Source organism: Geotrypetes seraphini, chromosome 3 (genome assembly GCF_902459505.1).
Source record: "Geotrypetes seraphini chromosome 3, aGeoSer1.1, whole genome shotgun sequence".
NCBI lineage: Eukaryota > Metazoa > Chordata > Amphibia > Gymnophiona > Dermophiidae > Geotrypetes > Geotrypetes seraphini.
Genome location: NC_047086.1, coordinates 343,160,603 through 343,187,112, shown reverse-complemented (window position 1 = coordinate 343,187,112; position 26,510 = coordinate 343,160,603). Strand labels below are relative to the sequence as shown.

Sequence of the window (26,510 nt, the reverse complement as noted above, 5' to 3'; positions counted from 1 at the left end):
TTCAACTGTAAAATCCATCCTTTCAAATTTGTCGACAGACATCTAAAGATCTCATATATTAATTATCATACTTGGTTTCAATTTATTATTATTGATGATATACATTTGATAATCTGTTTTGAACAATGGTTCCTAACCTTTTTGTGTAGCAACATACCTATTTTTGTTGTAGCATACCACCAAGTTCACTGCTTCTACAAATACTCCACCACTCTCTGGCATTACCACTTTCCCATCCACCCCTTAGTATCAGTATCATCTTCCCTTCAAGCTTTCTGAATGTTCTTTAACCAGGAAGAGAAATCGGTCATACGGTTGCTACTTTTATAGCTGGGATGGGACTGAGCTCGCGGGGACGGGGCAAAGACGGAGACAAAGTTTTTCCCCGTGTCATTCTCTAAAGCAGGGGTGTCCAACCTTTTGGCTTCCCTGGGCCACACTGGCCGAATAAAATGTTTCTGTGGCCGCACAAAAGCACAAACGCTGCAGCAAGACAGAGGAGGGAGCCGGCAAGACGGTAAATACCTAGGGGCAGCAGAGGAAAACACTGCATCGCCCTCAACCAGGGCTGCACAAAATCTTCACGGGGCCACCCCTGCTCTAAAGCCTAGGTCCCTTCACCTAGCAGTATGAACACAGATTATCCATTTGATGTGGTAACAGATACTAAGCCCCTGTGCATAGTGGCAGGACTAAAGAACACCAAGCTGTTCTATCTTCCTCAATCAACTGCATCAATCAGTGTGTTGCAAACTCTTTAAGCTGCGGCACACTAATCTCAGGGCACTGATGTCAACGCAGATGTCCTCCAGTCTTGGCCCTGAGCCTCCTATTACCGCTGGAAGGGGGATGCTGCAGAAGGAGAGGTGAGAAGAAGGAGCAGAGGCGCCAGTGCCTCTCCTCCTCGCCAGCATCTCGGAGCACACCTGGAATATGCCGGGGCACACAGTTTGCGATACACTGACATAAGAACAGTCTTACTGGGTCAGACCAATGGTCCATCAAGCCAAGTAGCCCGTTCTCATGGTGGCCAATCCAGGTCACTAGTACCTGGCCAAAACCCAAAGAGTAGCAACATCCCATGCTACCGATCAAGGGCAAGCAGTGGCTTACCCCCATGTCTTTTTCAATAACAGACTATGGACTTTTCCTCCAGGACATCAATGTTATATCATCATTGCTATATGCATCAATGTTATATTATCATTATCTGTGACTTACCAGGTTTTCTCCATATACAAATGAGCAAATTTTATATAGCACACAAGTTGGGAACCTTAGGTTTAGGTTGTTAGTGTGAGGAGACCACCAGTGTATCATCATCATACGTCAATGTTTTACATCTTTGTCTAAAACAAGCGCCAATACCTTCCTCACCTCTTACAATGAAGCAATCCAACAACATCTTTCTACAAAAGAGGCAATATACGCTACAGACAAGATTCCATGATATTATGTTATCTAGTGATCCGATTGGCCAGTGCCAGTGACAAGCAGCCGTATGATTGCCATAGTGACATAAGTTTAAACGGTCAAGGCTAATTCCCGAAATGCCATGCAACACTGAAACCAACATGGACACGATTTTGTTTTAAACCAGACTTGCAAAATAAACAGCATAAATAAATAACAGATGTGCAATGACCTCAGAGCATCTATTTTAGCAGCTTCTAGTGTTACCCACTCTCACCACTAGTAAAAGAAAAACAGCAGTGTAAATACATTTGATGTGCCAATGAAAATGTTTAATCTGACAACAACTCTCCAACACATGACAATTAGAATACACTGGCACAGATTAGCATAGTGGGATTTACATATTTCACCGATACTATCAGGAAGAGAGAAAAGGAGGAACACAGAAAAGAAAGGAGATCAACATAAACGAAATACATTCAAAACATGAGTCAATGCTCATAGCCAGATAACAGCATTAGGAGTAGAATTCATGGTTATTTCATAAACATTCTAACTCATGCCCCTCAGACGCAGGGTACCATTAGCCCTGGTCACCCCCTAAGGGAATGTACTTAGGAAGAAATGTAGTGAGATGGTAACAGACAAGAAAGTATTTTAGCTGCTCAGACACTGTTGACAAGCCACTGTAAAATGAGTTTCAAGGGTTACCTGTCATGAACGACTGGACTTGTTATCCCAAGCGCCAGCCGTCAGAAAACGATTACTGTAGCCAGATAAGAAATGCTTCACAAACAGAACTTCTAACCAAGGCTAATTAACCAATCTGTATTCTATGATCAGCAAATTAATTTTCTATTTCCTAATTTTATGGTCATCTCCAGTTCCAAGTTGGCTTGTTTGCTACTTTTTTTTTTTAATTTGATGAGATTACCATACTTTATGGTTGCATTTATTTCACCTTGTTTTTCTAGAATATTTACACTATACTGGATATTTTTAACATGCCCTTATTTGATGAGATTACCGTACTTTATGGTTGCATTTATTTCACCTTGTTTTTCTAGAATATTTACACTATACTGGATATTTTTAACATGCCCTTCTACCCACACAACCATCCCTGTCAGTATTCTTGCACTAAAAAACATAAAAAAAATCTCTAATAGCATCTGTATCATGGCAGCACATGGTACAGGAGTGAGCCCAAGTAGAAAGATGTGCTTCTTGGGTGAGTTCCTTGGGGCGACTCCTTGTTCATGCTGCCTGCACGGTCCTTTGCATACATATCAGCACACATCAGAAAAATATATCATGTGAAGAATATAAAACGTTGGTTTATATAAGAACATAAGAATAGCCTTACTGGGTCAGACCAATGGTCCAACGAAGCCCAGTAGCCCGTTCTCACGGTGACCAATCCAGGTCACTAGTACCTGGCCAAAACCCAAGGAGTAGCAATATTCCATTCTACCGATACAGGGCAAGCAGTGGCTTCCCCTATGTCTTTGCAAATAACAGACTATGGCCTTTTCCTCCACTCTTACTATCTCCCCTGTCCCTCCTTTCCTCTAGGGTATACATATTCAGGGCTTCCAGTCTCTCCTCATACGTCTTTAGGCGCAAACCACCTACCTGCATGGAAACAGGTCCCTTCCCAATCTCCGTGGTTAATGCCACCCGCCATTCCTCTAGACCAGTGGTTCCCAACCCCGTCTTGGAGGATGCTGCTCTAATTAAAAATGGCTTCTAAAACCCTCTGCTCTGTGTGCAGCATCAACTAAGAAAGTAAACAGAATGTTAGGAATTATTAGTTAAGGAATGAAGAACAAAACGGAGATTATTATAATGTCTTTGTATTGCTCCATGCTGCAACTGCACCTTGAACACTGAGTGCAATTTTAGGGGTTCTTTTACTAAGGCGCACTAGCCATTTTAGCATAAGTGCCTTAGGAAAAGGACCCCTTAGTCACCACATTTCAAAAAAGATATGGCAATTTGGGGGGGAATTCTTTATGCCACATTTGAAGATACACAGGTATACGGGACACTGTGGGAATCCCATATTTTATTCTGGGGCCGTTTTTTGGATGACATCTTTTTAATTTGGGACGATATGAGGGAGCGTTTGGAAGAGTTCCACCAATATTTGAATTTGGTGGATCCCAATATAAAATTTACCATGTCATGCCATCAGACGCAGATAGAATTTCTGGACATTGCCATCTCGATACATGGGGGTAAGATCCATACATCCTTATATAGGAAGCCGATAACACGCAATACGATACTTCATTTCCGCAGTTTTCACCCTTTTAAACTACGATTTAATCTGCCGGTAGGGCAGTTTTTACGGACCCGGAGAGTATGCTCCACTGTGGAAGAATATAAGAGCCAGGCTAAGTTATTTTCCAATAGACTTAGAAAGAGAGGCTATCCGGAGAGATCCATAAGACTAGCTTACTTACGAGCTAGATTTGCCCAACGGGAACTCCTTCTAGAGGAGCAAAAGGCATGCAGTGAGATAGACAATGAGGTTTTGACCTGCGTATTATCTTTTTCTAAAGCAACTAACCTAATGGTGGACCTCATGAGACAACATTGGTATATAGTACATATCAACCGCTCGCTTCAGGATTTTCCCCGGATAGCCTACTCTAGGGGTATAACTCTGGGCCAAAAATGTAATTTTCAAAAATATGGGGCAAAAATAAGGGAGACAGGGAGTTGCCATGAACAGTGTGGGATGTGCCAGTGGTGCTCCTCCACTATTCAGGGCAGCTCGTGGAAGGTGCCAGGTAGAGACATGACTTTGAGGGCGAAAACTAACTGTAACTCGCAGGATGTCATCTATGTGATTATGTGTCCGTGCGACTTGATATATGTCGGTCGGACCAATAGGAGGGTAAGAATTAGACTGACTGAACACAAATCACGTATTGTGAACAAAGTCATGCAGGCACCCCTAGTGGAACACTGGATCACACACAATCATACGGTGGAGGAGATCAGATAGCGAGTTATTAATAAGATCACAGGGAGGGACAAAGGGAAAGATCAAAGAAAGTTAAATCAAAGCGAACAACGATATATTTTCCTGTTGGATACGGTGGACCCTAGAGGGTTAAATGGGGAAATAGAATGGCTATCTGGGATTGGCTAAATCTAACCAATAGGAACAGGGGGGAGGGAGATTTTGAATTAGAATGGGGAGGAGTATATAAACACCGGTTAGTACGCTGCGGCCATCTTTCTCTCACAGATTTTGGAGTCGGATGACAACAGCGACCTCGGTGAGCTACATTCTATTCATTTATATGAGAAGCATTGAAAGGATTATAGTAGGTAGCTGTGTTGTATGAATGGTTTTTTCACAGCTTCATGCTTTTTATGCTTTATTCCGTAGGGGGACCCTTGATACAGCAATGTATGCGAAACATGTCAGGTCAGACTCCTAGGTTTTGGCTGTGATATAAGCTAAGTACAAATGCACTATTTAAGCACTTTATATTTATATATATTTATTAGAGGAAATGCTATTATGCAACAAAAATTTTTTTAGATAATTTCACCACATAAAAAGCAGAACAAAGAAAAGTTTACTATCAAGAAGGTAACAGTCAATGATGAGGCACCACGTAAGGCTTCCCACAATTTGAAAAGCGGCTTTGCGGTGGAGTGGTGGAGCTGAGGCTTCCCTTTGAGATTTATTACTGATGTTAACAATACAGAGTCCAGATGATAAATACCTATATGAGATAGTACTGGACTTTAAGGAACATTCTAACTTATGCCACAGTTTATTTGGACATTTTTAAAATGGAGCATGTGATAGTCATGCAGCAGGGGCATTTTCAGAAATTTAAGGATGTTTGGGAGCCATTAACAAGATTTTGTAAAGAATGAGTATTACTTTTTCCCTTTCAATATACACGTCCAAGTGGGGGGGGGAGGGGGGATACTTTGTCCCTGCTCAAAAGAGCTTATAATCTAATTATGGCAAACATACAGAACAAATGGTGAAACTATGTACATATATTTAGGTATGGAATTACAGAAGGAATGATGAGGTAGAAAGCGTAAGGGACTACAGAGGAAATGGCAAACAGATTTTTGTGCTTTGCATGTTGGTAAGGTTAGGACTTAAATGCAACTTTGAAGACGTGGGCTTTAAGCCTGGATCTGAATACCGCGAGGGATGGAGTCAGACCTACCAAGTCAGGCAGGCATTTCCAAGCATGCTGCTCAGCAAGGCAGAAGGGACAGAGCTAGGAGTTAGCAACAGAGGAGAAGAGAACAGATAAGAGAAACTTATCCAATGATGGCACTTTGTGGTACAATGCAGTCTCTGAAATATGTTGACCATTATATCTAATGGATACATATTTTAAAACACTTGCTTTCATATTATTTTTTCCAAACCAATGCAATGTTTAGGAACCTCTCTGTTTAAGCCATCCCTCCCCTGAGGTCCATATAGAGATAACACAGATACAAACCCACAGGCTCACACAATCAGATATACTCATGTGCACATACAGACACACATGCACACAGAGGGTTAGAAAGAGTACCTACCATAAGCCATGCTCCACATATTTTCTCTATTTGTTAGTAACCTACATAATACAGATAAGTGCCTCTTCCTTTCCTTTTGGGGTAAGTGCAACATCTTGAGCATGTACTTATGACCCTAAGGGCGCTAATGCATTAGTGCGCGCAATCGTGTTAGGGCGCACTAACTGCTAAACATACCCGTTATATTCCTATGGGCGTCTTTAGAGGCTAGAGTGAGCTAACACGCTTAGTGCCCTTTCATGAATTCCCCCTAAATATTCTTTAGTTAAATAAAACGGGACACTGCTACTTAGACCCAGAACAGATCTGATTTGGTTGTGAAAATCCACAGTGGATATAGTGAGACTCGGACTAACCTTCAGAGAGAGAACAAGAACAGTGAGTCAACAGTAACCCTGACAGGTGACCTAATATAAGAACTTACACTGTTCTCTCATCCAAAAAGGTTAGTTATCCAAAGCATTGCTGTATTATTGAAATTCACTGCTAATAGGTTTATTCATTGTGTGGGAGTCATTTCATGCTCTCTCTTTTATTCCAAGAGCTATGCGTGCTACACACATCACTGTGACATTTCTTTGAGGACAATCACATACAGTATCTGACTGGTAATATCAAATACAAAAGTAGGAACATTTGTCATACAAGGAGAGTAAAAAAAAAATATTGTAAAGCAGCCATAAAACAAGATAGGGGAAATTAAAAAAAAAAAAAAAAATAAGAGGCACATCTCCAACAAGAAGTATGTTTAAAACAAATTTTAAGAAAATATTTTAGTCAATGCATAGTCAGACTATGGAACATTTTCTAGGGATCGTGAATAAGGAATGTAGATACCAAGTTTAACAAGATTTGGACAAATTTCTAGAGGGCAGCTTCATCACGGATAATTAATCAGATAGCCCTGGGTGTCTCCACCTCTTACTTTTGGGAGTGAGCGACATGGCATGGATTTTCCTACTAGGATCTATCTGCCAAGTGTTTTCAAGTGATGTAGATGATCACCATCAGATGGTGTGTGATGCTCTATGGACCATTAATCTGACTCAGCACAGCATTTTTTTCCCCCCCATCTCATTTTTATTAAGGCTGTGCCATGCATTGCAAAACAAATGATATAACACTGAACATCTGGTCAAAATTATTAAAAAGATCAATAAAAGGGAAATGACATGTACAGGCAACTAACAGCAGAATGATCTCTCATGAGAACAAAGCCTGAAATCTTCCCAGTATAAACAATTCAGCACCAGTATTGCAATAAACATGGTACGTTTTGCAATCTAAAAAACTGGATTAAATTTTTATCTTTTATGAACTTACAGAAATTCAGACATCCGTACAGACAACCATACATACATACATAAAATCATCCCCCCCAATCAATATTGTAGATTTGAAATGGGAAGAACAGCCACCTGAGCTATCATAGATTCATAAGCATTATACATGGAGGAAGTATGCACAAAGCATTTCCACAGATTTTTATAATTCAGTCATTTTATCAAGGTTTAACGGTAGGTATGTAATTCAGATGAAGCCATGTAATGCATTCTAGATAACCACCCTTTGAATGGTGGATCATCTGGGGAGACTCAAAACTGTAGCACTGTTATTTTTTTTAACCAATATGATAACCGTATGAATAAATTTCCTGGCCTCCCTTGATAACCCTTGGTCTATGAAAACCTGACCATCACCCAAGAAAAGAGCTAGATAGTTCCAATCCATCTTGGTCTGTAACACTTTCTCTAGTGCTCAAAACACATTGTTAAATATCTGAATATTGGGGCACTCTAGAAAGGAGTGTAAGAAGGTACCTTGGAAAGAGAAGTACTTGATGCAGGTATCATCTGTCCACAGACCAATTTGGACACCCCCCCCCCCCTTTAAGCTTGTCAATTAAATTTTATGTAAAAGCTTGAATTGAGTTTCTTGCAGATTAGTAACCTTAAACCTGTCAAAGATTCTGGAACTGGGACTGCAAGTCGTGAACTGTCATCTCCTGCCCCAAGCCTTGAAACCATGTGGTGGCTAGGGACCCTGGCTGTATGTTTCCAGGTAAGTCTCTTCCGACTCAATACCACAGTATAAGCTTATTAAGATTTGTAGGAGTGGTGTGGAGAAGGGTGCCAAAAATACCTTATCCCCATCTTTCCCCAAACTGGGGAGCACATAGAAGTGTAATACAGTAGAATCTCAGAAATCCGGCTCCCATGGGGATTGGTGGATGCCGGATAACTGTTTTTCTGGCTGCTTGACAGTGCTGTATAAGAATCCTTGTCTAACCCAGATCTCAATTCCTCTCTCCCTCCTGCTCCGAAGCACGAGCGCAGCAGCAGTCCTGAGCTGCGAACACCACCACCCCCCACCAGCCCTGAAGCAGCAGAAGCAGGCCGCAGTGCAGAGCCTTGAACCCCCTCCCTTCCCCAAAGCGGCAGCCGGTAAACAGGAGGCAGTGCTTGGAACAGGCTGCTCACGGTCAGCCCCAGCAGGGACTTTCCTCTGGTTCACAGCTCAAGACTGCCACTGATTCTACTGCTTCGGGGTTTAAGGGAGGAAGGAGAGGAGGGGGGGCTTCGCGGCTCAGGACTGCAGCTGCTGGTGCTTCGTGGGACCTTTTTTCCCCCCTGGTGATTTTTTTGCAGGTTGGATGAATACTGGCTGAGATTCTACTGTAATGATGCAGTTGTGCATAGAGTGTAGTTGGTTTGTGCCATTTTAACATAGCGTGTTTTAAACTCTTAAGAAAAATATATTGAAGGGTTCTCCAACATACATTCCTTCCGCTAGACCAGTGGTCTCAAACACGCGGCCCGGGGCCCACATGCGGCCCGCCAGGTACTATTTTGAGGCCCTCGGTATGTTTATCAGAATCAGAAAAGTAAAATAAAACAGTTTCTTAATCATATGTCTTTTTAACCATAAATGACAATATTATTATTAAGACTTAGCCAAAAGGAAAGATTTATAAACTATAAAGAGTTTTACCTCATGCAAAATTGTCATTTCTTTAATAAGACATTAACTATTTTTTTCTGAGGCCCTCCAAGTACCTACAAATCCAAAATGTGGCCCTGCAAAGGGTTTGAGTTTGAGACCACTGCGCTAGACTGATGCATTAGCTCAATATAGTAAAATCACGAGTAAGGATATGCAGTGAAAGTAGAATTTATACAGAAGTAGAAATAAAAAGATGGACCCTCACACAGTACACCAACACAGATGCTACAAGGGTGAAACAAAAATTAAAGGCAATTGTTAAATTACACGATAACCGGAACACATCTAGTGAAATGCAATATATGTACTCGTACATTGTCTGTTGGCTAGTTTGTCCATGCACAGTGCAGCGCTTGACCTTTAGTCATGTGGCAGCCACGAGGTCAGAAATATCTATGCCCCATTGCAAGATTGCACTGTTGAAGAACAATGTGCAGTGGTGTGTTTTCAGTGGGCAGAGGGAGTAAAACCTGTGGAAAATCACCATCGGATATTGACTCACTATGGACATAGCACCACGAATCAATGAAAAGTTTATGAGTGGGTAAAAAGGTATAAAAGCAAGAAGAACAGGTGTAACCTACAAAGGTCGTTCTAGTCACCCATCAACATCACACACACAAAAGCACATTAACAGGGCGGATGCCTTGATTAGAGAAGACCGATAATGGTGTCACAACTGGCTGTAAATTTGGATATCAGCTATGGATCTGTATTTGCCATAACGTATGATGACTTGGGATACAGGAAAGTCTACACACGATGGGGTCCCATACAGCTTACTGATCTGCACAAGCAACAGTGTGTGGAGGTTGCAACCCAGTTCTTGAGACGGTATGAAGAAGATCCAAGTATTTAGGAGAGAACTGTTACTGGCAATAAGACATGGGTGCACCACTGCGACCCAGAGAGCAAAAGACAAAGCATGATGAAGTAAAGGAAGCGGTGCTCATCTGGTTTTGGGAGAAGCCAAAAAGCTTCTCTGTAGGAATGCAGAAGCTAGTTGAACGATACAACAAATGTGTCATCTTGCATGGGGGCTAAGTGGAAAAGTGATATGTTCAATTGCTCAAAGTTACTTTTATTAAAGCTGTTAAATGTATTTTGCCTTTACTCTTTGATTTACTCTCATATTATTAACCCTAAGTTTGCTTTTCATCAAAAATAACTTTGTGAATTCAACATATAAACCATTTAATCAATAGTCTAGATTGGACATTACAATTGTACTTACTCACTGAAAATTTTGTTATTTTAGGGAATCATTTTATAACAGAAAACCTACAAAACTTTCGGAAAAAGTCACCAAACTACAAAAATTGCCCTATTCTGTTAAGCAGAGCATTTGATCTTGTTGATCATTATCAACTACCGTATTTGCCGGCGTATAGGACGACTGGGCGTATAAGACGACCCCCCCAACTTTCAGTTAAAAAATAGAGTTTTGTGTTATACTCGCCGTATAAGACGACCCCTTCTTCCTTCTCCACCCCTTTGTATTCCCCCATGTGCTTTCAGCGTTCTTCTCCCTCCTCTGTCTTCAAGTGCTTTCAGAGTCCTTCCCCCCCCCTCCTGTCTTCACCATGGCATTTCAGCGTCCTTCTCCCCCCCTCCTTCTCTACCGCCCCGGTTGCAGCACAGCCGGCCAGGTCCCCTTACTTTTGTGGCACTTCCCCGACCGACCGACAACAGCCCGGGTCCGACAAACCTCCCTGCCCTTAACCGCGAATCTAAATTACCTTCTTACAGCAGCTGTAAGAAGGTATTTAGATTCGCGGCTACAGGGCAGGGAGGATGGTCGGACCCGGGCTGTTATCAGTCGGTCGGGGAAGTGCCACAAAAGTAAGGGAACCTGGCCGGCTGTGCTGCAACCGGGGCGGGGCGGCCGCCCCTCGAACCGCGAGGCTACTCTCCTTCTCCTTACCTGCCATGCTTGCAGCACAGAGCCGAACGGAAGTCTTCCCGACGTCAGCGCTGACGTCGGAGGGAGGGAGGGCTTTGTTTAAGCCCTCCCTCCCCTCCGACGTCAGCGCTGACGTCGGGAAGACTTCCGTTCGGCTCTGTGCTGCAAGCAGAGAAGGTAGGGAGAAGAAGAGCCGCGCGACTGAGTACATCCAGCCCCGCAAGTAAACTGTACCCGGCGTATAAGACGACCCCCGACTTTGGGGAGGATTTTAAGGTACTAAAAAGTCGTCTTATACGCCGGCAAATACGGTACTTAGATGTTTGGATGCTTTAGGCATTTCTAGTAATGTCTTTAAATGGTTTTAGAGCTTTTTGCATTTTTGTACCTACCAGGTCTGATTTGAGAATGTATTTTCTAACAAATGGACTAATTCTTGTGGAGTTCCTCAGGGATCTTCTCTCTCTCCTTTACTCTTCAATGTCGACTTTGTCATTTCTGGGACATAGGTTATCTAAGTTAGATGTGACATTTTACAGTTATGTTGATGATATTACTATTGCAATTCCAATATATTCATCATTCTCTCAATCTATGCAGTTGATTCCCACCGCAGTCACAACTGTAGAATTATGGATGATCGAATTTAAGTTAAAACTCAATACAGAAAAAATAAAATTCTTCTATGCTACTCCTTGTAAGAAGAAAGAAATAGAGATGAGTATAAATTTGAATGGAATTTTGTACTCAATTAATCCAACTATAAGAATTCTAGGGGTTATTTTAGATCAAAATCTCACAATGAATTCAAATACAGATGCTTTAGTAAGAAGTTTCTAAATGTTGTGGAAGTTACAGATTATTGTACCATATATTGATGTTTCTTCTTTTAGACTGTTGGTACAGTCATTAATTCTAAGTATTTTGGATTACTTAGCAGGTTATCAGAAAAATTTTCATAAACTCCGTATCATACAAAATACGGCAGTCCAATTACTTTTAAATTTGGAAAAATTAAATCACATCACACCTTATTACCAAAGATTACATTGGTTACCAGTCGAGGCCACAGTCATATTTAAGTTTGATTGTATATGCTATACAGTCTTACATAATTTAGCACCTGGTTATTTTCTGGATCATGTTTTATTCATTAATTCACAATGCCCAAAACGTAATTGTAATTTGTTTGCTTTTTCAACGACTCCTATCTTTTCAGGCAGCATCTTGTGATAAAGGGGCTTGTAAATCTGTTAGTTGGTTCTGTCTCTTACCAGCAGTTCAGGAAATTATTGAAAATCTACTTATTTAAGAAAATTTTGTAATTAGTATTTATTGTCACCATTTCAATTTTCTTTTGTAAACCACATAGAACTCCTAAGGTACTGCAGTATATAAATACATTTTTATGTTTTATGTTATGTTGTTATGTTATTTTGCTTCCACTTAGGCTCAATATTAGTGTGGGGTTTCTCAGCAGCCAGCCGGCCAGAGAATCTACAAAGTGTTCTGGCAGGGGGGCACAGAGCTCGATTTTCTACCCCTCCCGGACTATGTTCAGAACCCAGTGGTCTTCGCTAATCTTAGACCAGACTGACCAAAAGGCTGACTCCCTGCCCCCTATCGGGGGGGGGAGGGTGTCTTGGCCCCTGTCCTGGCATCATTGTGGAGCGAGGAGCGAGAGCCTGAGGCTTGCTGTCTCCTGCTCTCACTGAACCTCTGACAGGGCCCCTGAAATGACTTCCGAGTCACTTGGCCTCCTGCGTTAGGATGGGAACTTCAAAAGCCTTGAAAATTACCCAACCCAGACTCCGGGCCATCCAGAGTCTGTTGCGTGGGGCAAAGAGCGACGCGGTATCGCTTTCGAGCCAGCTGCGTTGACCGAGGCACCTTGGATTTTACGATAATCGGACAACTGTTAATTAATAGAAACTGGCATCCAACAAGCTTCAATAATTCCCCTGAAGAAGCCCGTTGGTGTGAAACGGATTTGGCCTCCGTCGGGTCATAAAGATAAGTGCTTGTTGCTAGTTTCATTACAGCTTGTCAGATTTCAAGTCCTTTGTTATATTTAATAGTTACCAGCTCTTCATTTTCCATCAATGTGGGAGAAATTGAAATTTGATTTAAAACATTTATTTATAAAAAAATATTTATAAACACATATATATATATATATATATATATATATATATATAAATATTTAAAAATAGATTAAATTATTTATAAATTTACACAGAGGTTTTGATCGATGATGAGACCCTAACCCCAAATTGGTGTCCTTCTATTGATTGGATCCCAGGGGTGTTTTGAGATATTTTTCCCCTGGTTTGATAATATCATGCATTTTACACTATTAGAGTGCTCTACATTGTTCATGTCAATCTAAGGATTCTGGTTTTTGAACACTCAATTAAGGTCTTCACTGAATTAGCAATGAAACAATGTAAAAACATAGCATTACAATTTTTCAAATTGGCACTTTGCAAAATAAAATAACACTCTTTTCAGCTCCAGTGGTAAAATAATATTCAGAATTTAGAAAGCTGATTGGGCTGACAATTTTTCAGCACCTCCTCTTAGAAGACAAAAGGGATAAGAAGAAGCTTCTGTTCCGAACCATAAATTGATCAGAAAAAAAAAAATGGAAAGCATCGAGCGTGCTATTTACAAGCTTCATCTACTTTGGTGGCTGGGGGCAGTGTATCCACTTCATGCCCTTTACAAAGAGATCACTTATTTCAAACCACTGAACTTAATTTGACTCGGTATCCAAATTCCTATCTGAGTGGTGGTATTTCCACAATGGATAAGGAATAATAAAATATGTGATGTTATTGTATCACATTCTTTTTAGAATTAATTTCCTTTCCGTGCACAAGGTTAACAGAACTGGAAAGTAGAAGAGAATTCTGTCCAGCAGAACAGCAGCTGCAAATTTTCTCTGAAATTATCTAAAGTAATTTTTTTGCTGAAATATGTTGACTGTCCTGTAGCTTGGTGAGGAAGGTTATTTTTGACAACGCTAGACAGCACCCTTACTAAGCTATTCTTGCTAGGATCAGGCCCCTGCAGGTGAGCAGAAACTGTAGAAGTAACCGCCCAGGCAGCAAAAGGATTTCAGGGTTGCTAGACAAGATAATTTCCTTTATTGACCCAAATGGTTTACACAGGAAAACGTTTTATGCTTTGGAGACAGCAGACTTCATAATGTCAAAGTAGAGGGTCTGCTAAACTGCAGAAAAATTCAGTGGAAATTACACCACACACTTTCTCATTTCTGCAATGACAAACATTAATCTGCCCTCTATTATATAGCAGGTCTGTGCTGTTAGATTGGGAAAAAAATACTTTTTTGTTTTAATGCCAGGAAGTCATATTTCTCAAAACGCAATAGAAAATCCCCATCTCGGTATCACAATTCGTATCCTACCACACCGACAAATTTCATTTACCCCGCGCGGCAACGGATCCGAAGCCCTTTAAATCTCTATGGGCTTCGGGGCCGTTACCGCAGCGCAGTCGCTAGCGCGGCTTCGTAAAACAGGCCCTTAGGTTTTCATAAATGATCAGGACTGGCCTTTCATTGAGCAGACTAGGCAATCACCTGGTGTGCAACAGTTTTGAGAGCGGCACTACAAGTTTCAAAATGCTTGAGCATACAGGGCCCCCTTCTCAATGACTGTTGGCCAGTGCCCCAATCACAGACAGCAAAAACCAGTTTTCAGCCTTCTGATCTAATCCTCTCCCTCCCAGGCAATAATCAGGGCACAGAAGGGAAGCGTGTGAGCTTAGATCAGACATAGGTCCAAGTTTTGCCTTCATCTTTCTCTTTATAAATATGTGGTCACATGTGTAACCATAATGACATTCTCTTAGTGCTGTGTAAAAGTCTGTTTTCTAGAATCTTAAGAACATAAGAATAGCCTCATTGGGTCAGACCATCCAGCCCAGTACCCCGTTTTTGCAGAGGCCAATCCAAGTCACAAGTACCTGGCAAAAACCCAAATAGCAGCAGCATTCCATGTGGACTATGGACTTTTCCTCCAGGAATTTGTCCAAACCTTTTATAAAACTAGCTACATTAACTGCTCTTACCACATCCTTAGGCAACCCATTCCAGAGCTTCACTATTCTGATTGAAAAAATATTTCCTCCTATTAGTTTTAAAATATTACTCGGTAACTTCATCAAGTGTCCCCTAGTCTTTGTAAATCTTGGTGCAGTAAAAAATTGATCCACTTGTACCCGTTCTACACCACTCAGGATTTTGTAGACTTCTATGCCTTCCTTATGTCATTATGGTTACACATGTGATGATAGAGGTGTTTAAATACACTAATTTACTTAATGTCACTCACCAGCAGTGGACTTAATTTCTCAGATCTTACATTCACACAAAAAAGGTGGAGATAAAGCCTCAATTATTGATTTTTGAGCTAGCGCTGTTTTTGTCATTGGCAAAAAACTCACACCAAAAAAGAATGCAGGGATCTAGAGAAAGAAAAATCCACTACTGTGCACAGTAGAAAAATACTTAAATCTTTTTTAAAAAGTTTTCTTAGTTTTCAGTTCATTTTCATATCAAAAAAAGCCTATCTTTTTAAGGCATTATATGTCAAAAAAAGCCAAAACATGTAAGGGCAATAAACTTAACAGATGCCTGATTTTTTTTGGTGTGAGTTTTTTGTCAATGACAAAAACAGCGCTAGCTCAAAAATCATCAAGGATTGCTACGCGATACAATAATTGAGGCTTTTTCTCCACCTTTTTTGTGTGAATGTAAGATCTGAGAAATTAGATCCACTACTGGTGAGTGACATTAGGTAAATTAGTGTATTTTTTTGTCACTTCTATTTATTTTTGTTAGAGAGATGTTTAAATACCTTCGCAGTGTTCTCCCTAGAGCCTTTTAGCCGGGCGTGCCGCCCGGCTTATTTAGATGTCCGCCCGGCTGTCATCTCAGTCGGAAATCTTGCTGCTGCTGCTGCTACTCAAACATTTAAAAAAACAAAAACAAAAAAAACCCCACCCTCTCACCAGTTTGGGGATTCCCCGGGCTGACAAGGCACAGCCTGAAAAGTCATCAGAAGTTCAACGTTTGACTCCTGCCTCAGCCTGACTTTTTAATACTGCAGAGCGGGCACAGACGGTGTACTGTGGCTTCAATCCCACAGTTGACTCCTTACACGTGGGCGCTTTCAGCGTGCAGGCCACCAAACCATTGCGCTCATCGGCAGGGCCACCACACGCATCAGAGACCCCAGCGGACAGATAGGCTTACGTGAGCCACTTGAGCAACTGGTGCAGGATGTGTGCGGGCTGCGTGAGAGTTTGCAGCGTGTGTGCGCCAACGGGGAGCTTTTGTGTGGGGGAAAGGCACGTGGCAGTCTGAGTATCCTGAACAACTCCGCCTGCTATGAGGAACGTAGAGCCATGGAGTTTCTGGCGTCGATGGGTTGCCATTTTCGCATGAGCATGCTGCTAAGCTGGCATAGTGTGCAGAACCCCGAGGGAACGAGCCTACGGCGGGAGATAGTGAAGTGAGGAGGGAAGCTTACAACTTGCACTTTTACTTGTTTCGGGCCTTCCTCACTGCCGGGTCCTGCTTACTGTTTCCGCGAAGGCAGGACCCGGCAGCGAGGAAGGTCCGAAGGAAGAGCAGCTAGTTGTAAGCTTCCCTCCTCACTTCCCCGCCTTAGCCTGTAACAAATTGTGAATGCTGCGCTGTGGGGGGGGGGGAGGAGAAATTCTGCACTCAGTGCACTGTGGCCAATTGGAGGGGGGGAGAGAAAGAAATGCTGCTGCTGGCACTGCGGGGGAGGGGGGAAGAAATGCTGCAGTGTGGCCAAGTGGAGGGGGAGGAGAGAAATGCTGCTGCTACTGCTGCACCCAATTGGGGGGAGGGAGGGATGGAGAAGGAAGACCAGGGAAGGGAGAGGAGAGGAAAGAGAGATTCCAAGACCATGGGAGGGAAAGGAAAGGAGATATCAGACCATGGAGGGGGGAGGGAGAGATGTCAGGGCATTAAAGGGGGGGGAAAGAGACAGATGCCAACCAGGGGGAAGGATGGAAGGAGAGGAGAGAGATGTCAGGGCATGGGGGGAGGCGAAGGGAAACTAAGGAGACAAATGCCAGACCACAGGGAAAGGAAGGAAAGGAGCTGCCAGAGCAAAGAGAGAGATGCCAGGGCATGGGGGTTAGGAAGGGAATGAGATAGAGATGCCAGAGCATAGGGGAGGGGGTGGAGACAGAAAAATGGAGACCGGGTGAAGCTGAAATGAATCATGTACAAAGGAGAAAAGGCACAGGATATACAGTTTATTGAAGAACATAAAAAGAGGGAATATGCCGTATGGAAGAGAGAGAGAGCGCGGGTGGACAGTAGATGGAAGGGGTGGGTAGAGAGAGGGCAGAGGCTGGGTGGAAGGGGAAAAAAGAGAGGGCAGATGTTGCACGGAAGTGATAAAGGACAAATGCTGCATAGATAGAAGAGAAGATGAAGCAGAAACGACAAAAGATAGAAAATTTTTTTGGTGCTTTACTATTGATAAAAGTTTATAACTAGGAAATGGAAATAAGTCAATTTTTATGGGGACTAAACCCCCTTTCCTCAGGTCAGGATAGGATACCATAATAGCAGTATACTGTACTGTCTTGAAGAAAGATTTGGCCTCTGAAAACTAATTGAAAGATGGATTAGTCCAATAAAATGGTATTTTCTTATTTCTCGTTATTTGTTTTACTTCTATTTGTTCATTTGTAAAGTGGTGATAGTTATCTATCAGTTTTTTCAAATTTACATCAACTGTCTTTATATTTTGCACAGTATTAGGGGGACATATGTCACTGTTTCTGTGGTGTTGCAGAGTCTAGTTTCTTGGCGGTTTAATTTAACTTTTGTCTATATATTTCTATTTTTAGTTTGTGATTATTCCATATTGGGCGAGGGCGTATCTCTGTTCTGTGTGTATGAAAAGGACATGATTTTTTGTTAGCATCGACTGTACAGGATTAATTGATTGTGCAGGATCTGGCTTGTTTAGTTTTACAATGCGTATGTGGGTGTTCTAGTGCTCACTGCAGTGTTTAAGATGCTGCCTTTTCCTAGATGCACCCTTGTTGTGTGACTCATTACTAAAAATAACTTTTCTATATAGAGGAGGGGGTTGTTAAAAAATGATCAGCACTCGCTGTCATATATTCTAGGTATGCCACTGGATTTAATGACCCTATTCTAACCACCAAATTTCCCTGTCCCGCCCCCACCCCACCCCACCCGACTACTTTATCATGCTACCCATGGGGAGAGATGGGGTGGGGGGCAGTTGGGAAGAGAAAGGAGAAAAGTTGGATCTGGGGATGGAAGGGAGGTAGGGAGAAATTTTAGGCCTGTGGATGGAAGGCAGAGAGATGCAACATCTCTCTTTTTTTTCCCCTCCATCTCATTGTTCAGCATCAAAGGGGGAGGGAAGAAGAAAAACAGAAAAGAGATGGAGCAAAATGTTGGACCATGGGGATAGAGGAGGAGAGATGGACCCATGGGAGGGCAGGAGGGATGAGATCTGGGATAAGAAAGGGGATGGAAAGAAAGGGACAGGGAGTTATAGCCTGACCAGTGGAGAGAGGGATGGGATTCTGAAAGTGGTAAGCCATGTGGATGAGGTTACAATGAAGATGACAAGATGAGAGAGAGCAGTGAGTGGTAGAAATGTGGTAATGGGGAGTAGATAGAAGGGAATAGAAGGCTGGGAAAGGAGTGAGATGGGAAATGGGAGAGCTAGGGACTGAGAGAAGACGGAGAATTGAGAGGTAGCTGAACATTTAAAAAGAAAAAGGGTGAGAAAGAAGGCAAGATTTGAGTGGACAGAGGCAGAAAAAGTTAAGAAAGCTGAAAGGGAAAAATCAATACTTTGGAGATAAGCATAAGAAGGAAATTTAACGACAGAAGAGGAGAAAAAAATGGACAGCAGACACTGGAAAGAGAATTAGCTGAAGATAGAGAAAAATCAGAAAGAGAAACTGGGACCAAGATGATGGAAAAACAAAACATCCAGACAACAAGGTAGAAAAAATTGTTTTATTTTGAATTTATTAACTGGAATATGTTAGCTTTGGGATATGTGAATCACAATTATTTTTGTATTCAGTGGTGAAGTCATATACAGCTGATTTGGGGGAGGGACTGGAGCCCAAAATTAGTGGATGGGCACCAAAGTTTCTCCCCACCTGAGTGCAATTTACAAATACTAGAGCTACTGGGGATCCCCAAGCCCTGCCACCTGAAGACATCTTCCTCAAGCCTGACAACCCAAAATCTCCAAGCTTTGCAGCCAATGGCAATATCCTCAAGCTGCCACTGCTTTCAAGCATGCATGAAAGCTAAGGTGGGGTGGGGGGCAGGGAGGAGGGAAGGCAGCAGCTCTGCAATATTGCTGCCAGCTGCAGAACTTGGGAAGTTGGAGGGGGAGGAAGTGGCCGTCAGTTGGTGAGGCTTGAGGATCTCTACTAGCTACAGCAGGGGAGATGTTCATTTTGAGAGAGCCCAAGCTCAAAGTGGGAGGCCCAAAAAAGCAGTAATATTTACCCTGACTGAACGATCCTCCACGTGCGTCAACGACAGCTGATGCAGCATCCCCGCTCTGATGAGGCTCACCTCTGAAGAGGCTCACTGTAGCTGTAATAGAAGTGAATGGGAAAACCAGGAGTGTGCATCCCTGCTCATCAGAGTGGGGATGCGGAAGCCTGTGGCTGCTCCCACTGTCAGTGGTGTACGTGGAGGGATCACTCAGTCAGAGTAAGTATTACTGCTTTTTATGGGTTCCTCTCCACAGTGTCCCTTTAAATGAAGGTTTATTATTAGATACATACATCTTCTATATTAGTGATTGCAAATTTGGGACCTGCTCAGCCTTTTATTTTTTTGCTCATCAGCTAGTGTGCGGCCCCAGAAAATTTTTTTTTCGTCCAATGCGGCCCAAGGAAGCTAAAAGGTTGGACACCCCTGCCCTACTCCTTCACCGTGAGCAGGGAGGGGTAATTTGTATAGCACCAAATTTGCACCACCAAATTTCCCCATCCTGCCCCACCCGGCTACTTTTTCGTGCCACCCGGCTGGAAAAAATTTCTGGGGAGAACACTGCCTTTGTAATATAAATGTGCATGAGTCGAGTCTCTTTCATTTGAAAGGAAACTCTGAAATGAGAGGGCATAGGATGAAGTTAAGAGGTGATAGGCTCAGGAGTAATCTGAGGAAATACTTTTTTACAGAAAGGGTGGTAGATGCATGGAACAGTCTCCCGGAAGAGGTGGTGGAAACAGAGACTGTGTCTGAATTAAGAGGGCCTGGGATAGGCACGTTGGATCTCTCAGAGAGAAAGAGATCAAGTTTACTGCGGATGGGCAGACTGGGCCATTTGGCCTTTATCTGCCATCATGTTTCTATGTTTCTATGTTATGCAAACAAGGAATTAAGAAGGTTTGTACTTTATGTGGAAGGAAATAAGGCTTAGAAAAATGAACCTTTCAAAACTGCTCCTAAACCAGCAAAAAAAAAAAAAAAAAAAGAGAGTCTCTCCTCACCTAACGGGTAGGGGGGGGTCAGAGATAGTCCTGGCACCAAAACAGCTAGTAAATTTTTTTAGTGAATGTGAAAGTCCTCAGTCCCATAGCCCACAATGGAAGAATCACCGCCCCTAATGCACAGCTGCCACAGTCATACACCCAACAGGGTTATTGCATGTGAAACATCCCAGGACAACCCCAATTATTTAGTTTATTTTTAAAGTGCACTAATCACATGTGCAAACTAGTGAAGAGTGAAATAATAAATTAATAAATAAAATATGAATTAAGTATCAGGCCATCTCTGCCCCCCAACCCGAGGATGCACAGTGACCAAAATTCATCCAAGACGAACAAAATTCACAAAAGCTGGACAAGCAAAAAGGTAGCCAAAAGAGCGTAGTACTTATCTCTCTGATATTAAGTCCAGAGTATATTCATATAGACTGCAGTCTATATGAATATGCTCTGGACTTAATATATTCATATATACTGCAGTCTCCTGTATATGCATATCATGCTAATGCCTGTCCACAAAAATATGCAAATAATCCTGTTATAAGCTCTGCTACCTTCTGATCCAGCACAGTTAGTTACTAACAAGTGTTATCTGGGGACAGCAGGCAGATATGTGGGTGATGTCATCCACAGAGCCCGGTACGGACAAAGCTAAAAGTGTACTGTCACTTTAAACTTCTTAAGAAGCTTTGAGACTGCCTGCAACCGCACACGCGTGAGTGCCTTCCCACCTGATATCAGTTCGCGGTTCCTCAGTTTCATAAGCAAGCTAAGAAACCAACCAGGGGAGGGGGGAGGGATGTGAGAATATCTGCCTGCAGTCCCCAGAAAATACCCGTTTCGGTAACTGTGCTTTATCCTTGGACAAGCAGGCAGCATATTCTCACATGTGGGACTCCCTAGCTTACTGAATGGGATGGAAAGAGAGTTGGCCATTAGGAAGAAAATTAATTCTGTAAAACTGCTTGGCTGGAATATGATTCTAGACAGTAGTGCGAAGCAAATGTGTGAACTGAGGACCAAAGGCTGCTTTGCAAATATCTTCAATGGGAGTGGAACGCAAAAAAAGCCACTGATGCTGCCATAGCTCGCACTTTGTGTGCTGTAACACGTCCCTCGAGCTGCAGCCCAGTCTGAACATAACAGAAGGAAATGCAGGTCGCTAACCATTTGGAAATAGTTTGCTTGGTTATAGGCAGGCCCAATCTGTTAGGATCAAAAGAGATGAACAGTTGAGGAGAAGTCCTGTGTGGTTTTTGTTCTTTGTAAATAGTAAACCAAGGTATGCTTACAGTCTAAGATATGAAGAGCAGTTTCTCCAAGGTTAGAATGCAGCTTTGGAAAAAAAGACAGGAAGCACAATGGATTGATTCAGATGAAATTCTGTGACTACCTTAGGAAGGAATTTAGGATGAGTTCCAAGAACCACCTTGTCATCATGACACATAGTGAAAGGTGGATCGCAAACAAGTGCTTGAAGTTCACTCACTCGACGAGCAGAAGTGATAGAGATCAAGAAAATGACATTCCACGTTAACCCTTTAATTGGCAGCTGGTGAAACGCCTGCTTTACATAACTTGATCTTGAACGAGAACAACAGTGCCAGGTAACATAGAAACATGATGGCAGATACAGGCCAAATGGCACATCCAGTTTGCCCATCTGCAGTAACCATTATCTCTTTCTGTCTCTAAGAGACCCCACATGCCTATCCCAGGCTTTCTTGAAATCAGACACAGTCTTTGGTCTCCACCACCTCTACTGAGAGACTGTTCCACGCATCTACCACCCTTTCTGTAAAAAAAAAAAAAAAAAAGTACAGTATACCCCCGCCAATTTGCGGTTCGCGAATCGCAGACTCAGTCTTTCACGGTATTTTCCAACTGCCTTTTCCTGCTCCTAAAGTCTGGCTACACCAATCAGGAGCTGCTTTGATACGCCAGATAGCGTGTCAAAGCAGCTCCTGATTGGTGTAGCCTGACTTTAGTTCCCGGAAGAGGCGGTCGGAAAATACTAAGAATGATCCCGCCCCCGCCAGCGCCCCAGTAGCCCTCTCCTGCCTCCGATCCACTCCTAAACCACATTCACGGTTTTTTGAAATTTGCGGGTGTTCCTGGAACGGAACCCCTGCAAATTTCAGGGGAGTATCGTATTTCCTTAGATTACTCCTGAGTCTGTCACCTCTTCATCATATGCCCTCTCATTCCAGAGCTTCCTTCAAATGAAAGAGACTCGACTCATGCACATTTTCCGCCATGCAGGTATTTAAACATCTCTATCCTATCTCTCCTCTCCCGCCTTTCCTCCAAAGTATACAGATTGAGATCTTTAAGTCTGTCCCCATACGCCTTATGATGAAGACTTTGGAATTGAGAGTTCACTCTTGTAGTCAAAGAAATCTGCTGAGCTTGCTGGCTAGAGCATTCTGTTTCCCCTGTACATATATGGCTTTGAGAAATATGTTTTGAGAAATTGCCCAGTTCCAAATGTGCTCAGCTTCTTGACAGAGAGGAAGAGAGCCTATTTCTCCCTGCTTGTTGATGTAGTACATGGTCACTTGATTGTCTGTGGGAACAAGAAGGATTTGCTTGGAGAGACAATCTTGAAATGTTTTGAGAGCACTGAGAACTGCCCGCAACTCTAACAGTTTGATGCGGAATGTCTTCTCTTGAACAGACCACATACCCTGAGACCATCTAGGTGAGCTCCCCAAGCATACATGGATGCATCCATCATGAGTATTTTATGATGTAGAGCAGGGGTGTCCAATGTCGGTCCTCGAGGGCCGCAGTCCAGTCGGGTTTTCAGGATTTCCCCAATGAATATGCATGAGATCTCTTTGTATGCACTGCTTTTAATGCATATTCATTGGGGAAATCCTGAAAACCTGACTGGACTGCGGCCCTCGAGGACCGACATTGGACACCCCTGATGTAGAGGGATGTGAAACAGCAAGCCTCTGGAGAGATTTGTCGGATTCAACTACCACTGGAGAGATTGACAAATAATCTGTGGCTTGTGACCATTGATATGCCAGGGTCCACTGAGCTGGCTTCGAGCAAAGGGAGTGACATGAACTGTGGATGCCATGTGACTCATGAGATGCATCATGTTTCTTGCTGAGATGTTTTACAGGATAGACACATGATTGCAAAGATGAAGCAAAATATTTTTGTCCATTGGGGTAGGAAAGCTCATAGAAAAATGGTGTTGATCATGGCCCCTATGAACTTGAGAGGGTTGAAGATGAGACTTTGGAAAGCTGACTTTGAACCCTAGAAGCTGGAGAACGGCAATGGTCACTTGTGTCGCTGAGTGCGCTGCTTGAGGTGATGAAGCTTTTATCAACCAATCGTCCAGATGTGAAACACTTGAAACCTGTGGGTACAGACGGTTGTTGCTACTACCATCAGGCACTTTGTGAATACTGGAGATGATGCTAAGCAGAATTACAGAACTTTGTACTGGAAATGCTGAAGATCCACACGAAAACAAACACTTTCTGTGTTCGGGATGTATGGATATGTGCATGTATGCCTCTTTAAGGTCTAAAGAGCACAGTCAATCATTTCATTATAGAAGTGGATATAGGGTTCCCAGGGACAGCATGCAAAACTTTTCTTTGACTAAGCATTTGTTGAGAGGTTGAGAATGGGACAAAGATCTCCTGGCTTATTTGGAATTAGGAAATACCTGGAATAGAACCCCTGATTTTTCTGAGAAGGGGGCACTACTTCTATGGCATTTAGTTGAAACAGAGCTTCAATTTCCTGAAGAAGGGACATCTGTTGAGATGTAAGAGAGGACTCTCTTGGAGGGTTGTTTGGAGGAATGGTGAAGAAATGAAGAGAATAACCCTACTGAATGACTGAGGACCCAAGTGTCTATGGTAATGAGAGTCCAGCATTGATGATATAAGAGAAGTCGGCCTCCAATGGGTTGGGAAGGTGGCTGCAATGGAAATATTGTGCTATGCTCTCTAGAAGCATGTCAAAAAGACTGAGCTTGTTTTTGAGGAGTAGAAGACTGGGGTTTCTAAGGCTTTTGCGATTTCTGCCTCTTCTGTGGTGGAGGTTTTGAAGAGGACGAGATTGTTGAATAACACCTCTTATATGAATAGGAAGCAGGTATCTGAGAAGATTTAGATGGCTAAGTCTTAGCCTTGGATCCCATTAAGGTGGTCCAGCTTTGTTCATGCCGGGTAATTTTTGGGTGGCATCCTCCATTTTGTCCCCAAAGAGCTCTTCACCAAGACAGGGAATATTTGCTAAATATGATCCTGAATGTTAATAATGTCCATGTCAGATAATAATAATAATAACTTTATTTTTGTATACCGCTATACCACAAACAGTTCAAAGCGATTTACAGAGGAAGAGACTGTACATATACAGCGAAGATACTCAGCCATGCAAGCCATCTCATAGCAATAGACATAGCCGATGCTCTAGATGTCAAATTAAATGCATCAAAAGCTGATCTGGCTATAAACTTTCCATTCTGAAGGAAGCTATAAGTGATATCCTGGAATTCTGGATGCCAATTTCTTTACGAGTTGTTTTAAGGTAAAACGACAAATAAAAGTTATAACTGAGAACTCTGTTGGCCAACATAGGATTTTGAAAGAGGTGGCACCCAAACCTATCCATGGCACAGCCTGAGCATTAGCATATACTCTGGTAATGGAAGATTTTTTAAGAGTAGATTCCACCAGTAAAGACTGATGGGCCAGCTGTGTCATATCAAAGCCGAGACATGACTGTATTCTATACAAAGTCTATCTTCCTTGGAGCAACCGGAAAAGTGAGAGGAATCTCTCAATTCTTAAAAAGAGCCTCCTTATACAGATTGTAAAGAGGCAATTTAAGGAGCTCTTTAGGAGGTTCATCAAAGTCTAATGCCTCAAGGAGTTCTGCTCTGGGCTCAATGCCAACTCTAGCTTAACAGGCAAAGAAAGTTCTTCTGGAGAAGATCTATGTCTAGGCGGTAGAGGAGATGAATCTGATGGGATGCCATATGACTCTAGAGCAGATAAGGTGGATTCAAAATCAGAATCAGTGTCTCATTGAGAAAGATCAAGATCAACATCTGGAACTCTAGGAGATTCTTTATAGGAAAGAGAAGGATGCTTCCTTGCCTGAGAAGTGCGATGACTATGAGAACATCAAGAAGGGCTCCTTCGACGATGTCGGTACTGGTCAGATGAAGAAGAAGATCAAATACATTGACGAGAATGTCTAGATCTTGATCTGCGTCGAGAGGAACAAGAATTAGTACCGTGCAATGCACACGTAGATTTAGAGGAACAAGAATCAGTACTGTGTGATCTTCGAAGGAGAGCTGGAGCCGGTACCCTTGGGTCTCGATTTGCTATGCTCAGGCTGGGCCGATACCAAGGGAGTCAATGTAAGCACCGGTGCTGTATGCAGCTTAAACAGGTCACTGAGCTCCTTCCGAAAGAACTCCTTCAGTTGGTTCTGGATGGACTGCACTGGTACCATTGGCTCAACAAAGCACACCCTATAGAAGACATAGCCTGCACAGAAGGAGATTGATGATAGCATCGGCATTTGGCATGCATCGAGAGACTCGATAAAGATGCCTGCAAATGCTGGTGGAGTAGAGGATGGCTTCTTAGCAGGTATACCCGATGCAGGAACAATGTGAGGCATCGAGGAAGGCGTTGATGCCTGTACCATTGATACATATGGCATTGATTTGGCTCCGGAGGCCATGGCTGGTCCAAACAACTTCTCCTACTGAATATGTGAAGCCTCAAGAGAGCGCTTTTGCAGTGTAGAACAGCAGATACAAGTATCCATTCGATGCTCCGGGCTCAGCTGAATGGACCAGCTGTGTGGGTCAGTGAAGGAGATGGGCCATTGGCAATGAGTGCACTTTTTAAACCCAGCAGAATGCTTTGACATGTGAGGAAAAATCTCAGCGGCTAAATTGAAAAACTCAATGGTTGCACCCCAAGACAAAAACCAGCAAGAAAAACTATTGAGTGCTAGCATTTTTTTAACC

The 26,510-nt window shown here is 42.7% G+C and overlaps 1 protein-coding gene across 13 annotated transcripts in view; it reads right to left on the bottom strand.

Moving 5' to 3' along the window:
- LCLAT1 (lysocardiolipin acyltransferase 1) overlaps window positions 1-26,510 on the bottom strand; it is a 296,554-nt gene that overhangs the window by 234,087 nt on the left and 35,957 nt on the right. For 6 of the 13 annotated variants that reach the window (XM_033938078.1, XM_033938079.1, XM_033938074.1 and 3 more), the window contains exon 3: window positions 11,293-11,414. The exons of the other annotated variants lie outside the window; for them this stretch is intronic. The gene's annotated coding sequence lies outside the window, so the exon portion shown is untranslated. The remainder of the gene's footprint in view (window positions 1-11,292; window positions 11,415-26,510) is intronic. 13 annotated transcript variants of the gene reach the window in all.